Source organism: Ramularia collo-cygni, assembly GCF_900074925.1.
Source record: "Ramularia collo-cygni strain URUG2 genome assembly, contig: RCC_scaffold19, whole genome shotgun sequence".
Lineage (NCBI taxonomy): Eukaryota > Fungi > Ascomycota > Dothideomycetes > Mycosphaerellales > Mycosphaerellaceae > Ramularia > Ramularia collo-cygni.
This window is the reverse complement of record NW_019716273.1, coordinates 267,006-275,835: the sequence shown is the minus strand read 5'-3', so window position 1 is coordinate 275,835 and position 8,830 is coordinate 267,006.

Sequence of the window (8,830 nt, the reverse complement as noted above, 5' to 3'; positions counted from 1 at the left end):
GCTTTAGTAGTAAAGTAAAGGGTGTGTATGTGTTTTAAGGCTTTGGATTTAGAGTCCTCTACTCCTTATAGCTATTAGATAATCCCTTAGTCCTAATAGTTAAATGTTCTAAACCCTTAGGAACTAATCTGTCTTCTGTGTTTTCTTCTTGTCTAACCTGCTATTAAAACTCCTAGTAGTGCAAGATAGGGTACTAGAAACTAGTGTCCTTTCTATATTAGCTTTATAAGGTAGGAGAAACCTTTACTACTTTAAGGTTAAGGTCTTTTTCCTTCGGCAAACCCGGGCTTATAACCTATTAAATATTAGTCGGAGGTTCGCAGAATTTTAGGGGTGGAGTATAAGAGTATCTTGTTCTTTAACTAGCTTACTATCTCCGATAGGTAGTACTTAAAAGTAGGAACTAATGTGTTAATTTTATTAATTATCTAGAGATATGTCTCTATCTCCTAAGAAGAGATTTTACCCTATATAGAGTTATATAACCTTATAGCTACTTAGCTCTCTGTTATGTTAGATGTACAGCTATTCTATAACTGCACTTTCTAACACTTTCTATACTAAGGAAGTCTCGTCTACGGATATTAGTAAGATAGGTCGCATTTAGTTTGTTACGAAGTAACTCTATTATTTCTTTATTATTATCGCGTAATAAAGAAGCGAGGTAAGGTCGAAAGCTATTAAAGCGGTTCTAGAAAGCGTTAAAGCCTTCTATCGCGCCTTATTTTAGGCTACGGAACTCGTTCTTCCTCTACTAAGCAAGGTAAAGATTAGTCTAAGAGTTCTTTATGCTAGATAGGACGTCTTTAACATTTTTAAATAATTCGAAGTTAGGTATAAGTAGGGAGTATACGGTGCCCGTCGTATTCTAGAAAGTAAGTACGAGGCGGTCGCCCTCGTCTTTACCGCGGAGGAAGATACGTTACTTATATAGCTACTTCTCGAAGGGGAGTTATCCCTTCTCGTTATCTCCTAAGAAAGGTTTAGGCGCTCGGAAGGGATTCTTCTTATAGTATGCCGATTAGAATCGAGACCGGCGCTCCTTATATTTCCTACCCTTCGTTAAGTAATTACGGCTACGACGTAGCTTATTATCGTTATTAGACTTAGAATACGATATACGCCTAAGGGCTGTTCTTAGTACGCGCGTCTTCTCTATCTATTTATAGGCCGGGGTAGCTCCTATAGAGGAAGTACGTATACCTTCTACTATACGTCGTATAAATAGCGTAATCTTACGTCCGTTTAGATCGTTAAGGGGAACTCGGCTAGCTCGAGGCCGCTCTACGTAATATTCGTCTTCTAAATTAGATCCTAGAAGTTCCGTAAATTCTATTATAGCGGTAGAGGCGCGCGGAGCCGGAGTAAGATTATTACTACGGTAAAGCGAGGGTTAACCTAGTTCCTCTATAATACTATTAATGTCGTCGGGCGTTCTATAGAGAATCTCGTCTAGGTAAAGGCTAATCCCTTATATATTACGGAATATCTCGTTAACTACCCTCTTCTATCTAGCTACGATATAGGTATCGATAGCTAGGCTAAACTATACCGTTAACCCTTTTAGCTTGTCTTTAGTTAAGGCAAGTTCTATCTAGAGTATAGTATCGTTACGTACTTCGTCGCGCTTATTCTTATAACGAGTTATTCGACTAGCTACTTAACGTAGGAGCTTCTCCGTGTCTTATAGTTTCTCGTTAATAGCTTATACCGCCGCCGTAGCGTTATTACTACCGTTCGTCTCTTAAACGTCTAGTATATTATTAAGTTCGCCCCGAAGTTATTAAAGGTCGATCTCTAGTTACTTAACTTATACGAAACGTTTATTACGCTATAAACGGATAGTTTGCTAAGAGGCGCTAACCTTGTCGTAAAGTAGCTTCGCGTTATCTAATATATCTAGCTATTTTTTAAGGTATGCCGTAACCCGCTTCGCTAGGTCTTTCGTATTTATAATACCGACGAAGTATGTTATATTATACGCGTTCTTTAGCTGTCCTATATCTTCGCCTACCGTTACCGTATAGTACGGAATTACGTACGTTAGGTCGAGGGTATCTCCTTATCGGCTAAGCATACCTTAATCTTAATGTATTCGTAGGCGGTCGCTACGGCTACGTTTCGGTACCGTAGGTAACCTTAGCTTCGGTATATTATAGATGTCTTCTACTAAGTCCTCCTCGGTCTCGTCTTAATCTCGTTAAGAAGTATAAGGAAGGTTCTATAACCTACCTTAGGTCTATATTCGATTATCGTCGTTACGCTTCTCGCGCGCGGCCGAGTTAATAAAGGTACCTAGTATAGTACCCGACTTACCGTCGTTACGCGGCGGGAATACTATTTATCCGTTTTCGAAGTTAAAGTTAGGAAGGCCGTCCGGGCCGTCCGGTCTAAGGTATACGAAAGTATCGTCTAGTAGTTCGTCCGAACTCGAGTCGCGAGTAGATATATTATTATACGCGAAAATTTACGTCTACGTACCGCGCGGACGTTAGTCCGTTTAGTAAGTAGGATCGAGTATTAGTTATAATACGGGCGACTATAAGAGGTACGTAGATAAGTACTATTAATTCGAGAACTAATACTAAGGAAGGTAAGAGAAGGCTAAAGGTTAAATAGTAGGTAAGCTAAAGTTTACTAAGCCGCGCTAAGCCTATTTAGGGATACGGAGAAGTACGGGGAACTAGGGAAACTAGGGAATCGTAACGGGCCGTCCCGTAATACGGAGCGGGCGGATATCTAGTAAAAGATTACCTATACGCTTCGGCTATCCGCCTCGCGACGTAGATTAATACGATAGCCGTTAGGCTAATATTAGAGTCCGACTATAAAGGGTCGGACTAAGAAGGAAACGAGTCGGGAAAAGAGTAACTCTTATTTAGAGTTAGGAACTAGGAGTAAAGAAAGTAATAGTAGTAGAATAGAGCGAAGCGAAGAAGATAATAGACGGTCGCCTAGTATATAGTAATATAGTCCTTAAGAAAACCTTCGGAAGCTTCGCTCTTATCGATAAAGGCTACTAGTACTATACTATAATTTACGGAGACCTTATAGAAGGACTCGGACTCCCCTTTATAAGTCGCGAGAAACGTAAGGTAAAAGGGGCTACTTTAAGTATAAAGAAAGCCGAGATAAAAGGAGTAGTCGCCCTCCGAATAGAAATCGACGGATATAGCTAAGTTATATATACGTATATCGTACTAGACTTAGACTTCCCGCTAGTTTTAGAAAATCTCTAGAAGGCGTAGAATAAGGTTAGAACCGCGCTAAATAAGGGCCGGTTCTATTATAGAATCCTATAGAAGTAGGTAAAGAAAGGAAGGAACTACCTAAAGGTCGATAATATTACTACGTTAGCCGCTACTTATTTAGCGGATATCGAGAAGGCTCTAAAGACTAAGAACCTTCGAACTCTCGAAGAATTAAAGAAGAATATACCTCCGGAGCTTTATAATATACTCCCGTTATTCTTCGAGTAGGAAGCGGATAAGTTAGCTCTATATAAAGAGGAGTATAATTACCGAATCGAACTCCGAAGAGAACTAGACGGGTTCCTACTAGAACTACTCTAGGGCCTACTATATAGTATATCGAAGGACGAACTTCTTATATTACGGAAGACCTTAGATAACTTAATACGGAAAGGATATATACGTCCTTCTACTTTATTAGTAGTAGCCCCTATACTTTTTATATAGAAGCCCGGAGGGGGATTAAGGTTCTACTATAACTACCGCGTACTTAATAAGTTAATAAAGCCGGATTAGTACCCCCTACCGTTAATCCTAGAGACCTTATAAAACTTATCGAATACTAAGTAGATTATAAAGGTAGACGTCGTAGCTATATTCTATTATATCCGTATAGCTAGTAGTTACGAAGAGAAAACCGCGTTCCGTACGCGGTTCGGTTCGTTCGAATAGTTAGTATATCCGTTCGGTTTATTAGAGGCTCCGGCATCTTTCTAACGGTATATTAACGGGCTACTATAAAAGTTCCTTAACGATTTCTACTCTATATATATAGACGATATAATTATCTACTCTAGCCGAATAAAAGAGGACTACTTCTAGAAGGTTTATTAAGTACTTTAGGCACTTTAGGATAGAGGCCTATACCTAGACCCTAGGAAGTACGAGTTCGTAACTAAGAAGGTAAAGTACCTCGGGTTTATTATCTATACCGATAGAAAAGGAGTAGAACCCGATCTAAAAAAGCTAGAAGTAGTAAGAAACTAAGTAAGACCTAAAACTTAAAAGGAGACCTGTAGATTCCTCGGGTTCGTAAATTACTACCGTATATTTATCGCTTATTATTTAGAGCTAGCTACTCCGTTAACGGCGCTTATCGGGAAGAGAACGCCGTTCTCCTAGAGAAAAGCGAAGAAGAAGGCGTTCGAAAAACTTAAGGTAGCGTACTATTAGGCTCCGGTACTTTCCTACTAGGATCTAATACGAGAGACCTTCCTTAAAGCTAATTATAGCGGGTTTATAATAGGAGGCGCCCTCCTATAAATTTAAGACGGAGTCCTATACCCTATAGGCTTTTTCTTATAAAAACTAAATAAAGTAGAGATTAACTACGATATCTACGATAAAGGGATATTAGTAATTATCTCCTACTTAAAATTCTAGACTTCCGAGCTTAAAGTATATAAGTCCGTTACGATTTAAACGGATTATAAGAACCTCGAGTACTTTATAGTAAAATAGTAGTTATCGGAACGCTAAATTAGATAGGTAGAATTTATAGCGTAATTCTAGTTTACCCTAGTATACCGGCCGGGAGCCGAAGTAATTATACTAGACGCCCTATCGAGAAGAGAATAAGATACTCTTAAGTAAGACGATAAACGTTCGAGGTTCCGCCGATTCTTAAACCCGGATTCTATAAAGGATTAGCCTAAACCCGTAGGAGAAGCTACGGACGTAGTTATAGCTACGACTAGCTCCCTCTAAGATACGGCTAGATAAGAACTCGTTCCTATTAGGGAATAGCCGACCTTCGGAGAAATACTATCGGAAACTAACGGACCGTTTTAGAAACGCGAACTAAACGTACTATAGAAGAAAGCGGAAAAGGGCGACTACGTCTACTAAGCCGTACGCCGCGTAGTTTAAGACGGAGACCGAACGCTACCTAGCGATATTAAGTTAAAAGTATAAGCTAGCGACTATTCCCTCGATAAAGAAGGGAGGCTCTAATACTAAGGTAAACTATAGGTACCCGAAGTACTAATCTCGTCGGAATCCGAATATAAAGTAGCGAACTACGATACGCTATAAGGAGATACGCTCTAGACGAAGCTAATCGAGTCCGTCTACGATTCGCCGGTATACGGCTACCCTAGGCGGAACTCTATAGTATTATTAGTAGAAAGGTAGTTTTACTAGCCTCTATAGTCGAAATACGTAAGGTAATTCCTACGTAATTACGATTACTACGGAAGGAATAAGATATAGTAAGAGTATAAGTACGGACTCCTAAAGCCTTTACCGACCCTTAAAAGGTTCTTCTAGGAGATCTCTATAGACTTTATAATAGATCTACTAGACTTATAGGGTAACCGCTACCTATAGGTAATTAAGGACCGCTTAAGTAAGTTCGTCGTATTATAAGCGATATCTAGTATAAAAGCGGAGGACTACGTATAGAACTTTATAAAGTATTAGGTACGCTACTACGGCCTACTACGTACGATTACTAGCGATCGAGGAACGAATTAGACTAGTGCCTTTTAGAGGACATTATACCGCCTTACTAGCGTAATCTAGCGATTAAGCTTCGCTTACTATCCTTAAACGGACGGAGGCCCGGAAASGATAAACTAGGAAATATAAGCCTACCTTCGGAACTATATTAATAGGGAGTAATCCGACTAGAATTAATAGCTCCCCGTAGTATAATTAGCGCTAAACGGGAGATATTAAGTAGAACTCGAGATAAGCCCCTTCTTCGCTACTTATAGCTATAAGGCGCTACCGCCCGTAGTACTAGAGCTAGAGAACGACGATTCTCCGAAGCTAGCCGCCGTAGAACGAGCGGCTTAATTCGTAGAAAAGATTAAGGAAATTACTACCTTATCTTAAACTAGTATAGCGGATTCTATATAGAAATAAGAGGAAGCCGTAAATAAGTTACGTAAACTAGTACTAGTTTATAAAGTCGGCGATAAAGTCTAGCTCGACTTAAGGAACTATAATACCGACTAGCCGAAGAGAAGTCTAGTAAAGAGATACGTAAAATATACTATCTCCGAAGTATTATTACCGGTATCCTTTAAGTTAACGGGGCTCCCTAAGAATATCTAACCTATATTTTACCCGGATAAGCTAAGGCTAATAAGTAGTAACCCTCTACTCGGGTAAGAGTCCGATAATAAGTAGCCGGACCTAGTACTATTTAAGACTTATAATAAGTAGGAGGTAGAGCAAATTCTCTATATAAGGAATAAACCTCGAAATAGAGGAAAGAGGAGGGAAGTACTAGTAAAATAGGCCGGATACTACGAGCTTACGTAAGAACCCTTAGAAAACTTATCGAATACCGTAGCTCTAGACCTTTTTAAGACTTAATACGGCGATATAGCGGAGAATAACGGTCCTAAGGAAAAATAGGGAAAAGCGACGACTAAACGCTAGACTTAGGAAGGAATATTACGAGGATAAAGTGTCGAGTATAGGATTACTAGAGTTTAGAGCGATTTAGAGGACTCTAGCTATTATTTAACGGCCTCTAAGGGACGGGTTACGAATATAGGCGTTATACGATTACTTTTAGGACTTTTTATTAGAGATTATAGAACTTATAGGAGACTAACGAAAAAGAGACGGGAACTAACGTTTTATAATAGTAACATTTTATTTCTTAGATATACTAGAAGAGACTTACGGACTTTAGGGTTATTCCTACGGAGCCTAACCGAAATACTACTTACTTAAGCTAAGAACGGCGCTTTCCTAGCTATAAGGTAGGAACTAGACTACTAGGACTATTACGGTTAGCGATAGAAAAGTAGCGGAGAACGGGGTAAACTTACGTAAGAGAGGCCTATATAGCCTTAGTATTAATAGTAATATTTAAAGTATTATATATATAACTAAAATTCGGTTAGCGACGAAAAAGAGCCGGAGAGTAGAGAACTTATAGAGGGAGTAGTATCTAAAGCTTTAGAATCTCTAAAGGCTTAATAACCTTAATAGCGGTCTTAAGGTCCTTAAAGGTAATCTCGCTAAAACGCGCGTAAGCCGATAGAAAACGATCGGGAAGCGGGCTATATCTTATACTTCCTCCTTATCCTTAGCTCTAGTCTAGGTAGCGTATATAGTATAGTAGAGAGATAGGCTAAATCCTATAGTTAGCGAGGTAAAACGGTCGGAACCTAGGGTATATATATAGAGCCTTATAAAGTTAACGCCGGTTAGAGTATAACTTATAGGCTCGAGTATAGGAAGACTAAGATATTAGCGGAGAGCGTAGAAAAAGTATCGGAGTCCGGAAACTTACCTTCTAAGTAATATAATTAACTCTAGAGTTAGCGTAGCTAATATAGTAGATATAGTTTAGCTTAAATATCTAAAGAAACCGGTTAAAAACTATTAAAGAGCGGGGGAAAGGAGGGGTACCTCCTAAGAGGAAGGGAAGGAGGGAAAGAGTAATAATACGTATATTAGTAAAGATATAGCTAATAAAAGAAAGAGGGGAGGGGGGGGAATCCGCTATATATACGTAGTAGAGCGGTATAGTAAATAGCGAAGTAAGGCGGAGTAAGGTAGCGGTAAATAACTCTAATCGTAGGTTAGCGGCGCTTTTTAGCTAGAGTCTAATAGTTCCGGTACGAAGAGATAAAGTAAAGTAAGGGCGGAACGTAGAACGGACGGGAAGCGTATATATACGTATACGGCTACCTAATTATAAAGCGGAGAGCGGTAGTAAAGTAAGCGGCCGGAGCTCGATTTTTTTTTCCTACGCTCCGTATTAAATAGGAAGGGGAGAAGAGAGGAGGGGGGTAATATAATAGGCGAAGCCCTAAGGCTAAAGTATAGGCGTAGCCTATATAGAACGCTTAGTATCTACGTACTTTACGTCGGAATCTACGGAGGATAGTTCTCTTCCCTATCGAACTTATTTAATTAAAACCTTACTTAAGCTCCTATATATACGTTACTCGCCCGTAATAATACGTATCTTTCGGCTATCTTACGGTAAGATGCGTATCTTTTAATAAGTCACTCGCTAAGAGGTATTCAGAAAACGCGCTAATTGACATAGGCATCTTACGTAAAGATGGCGCATCTTACGGTAAGATGAGGCGAAGTATTCAAGGCCTCAAGTCCGCAGGTGCGGCGCTGATCCGCTCGAGCTCCGGGATAGGTAAGCATTGACTTCCCAAGGTTCCGGTAGCGCTGGGCCAAAAAAAGTGCGCAGTTGCGCGATCGCATTTCGAAGAGGCTAGCGAGGATAAATGTCTCCGACAAGATCGCGGGGCCGATTTAGTTGGGCCGACATACAGCTGGAGCGGACGTGGGGATGAACAGATGGCCGTCAACAGGGAGAGCTTTCGAACGGGAATGCCCGCTTCCTCCCCAATTGAAACATGGGCCGATTTCTACTCCGTCGAATAAGGTCAGAGCACACTTCATAGCTCCACAAGACGTTCAACCTGGATCCCGATCACAGTAGCGTATAAGTATGGTAAGGTAGCGTAGCGTAGCGTTTGCTCTCTGCATTGGAAGGCAGAGAGACCATGATGGATGGATGCTCTTCGAGCATGTCTCGGGGAGGTGGCGCTCATCCCCAAGTTGTGGTGAATGGTGATCACATGGAAAAG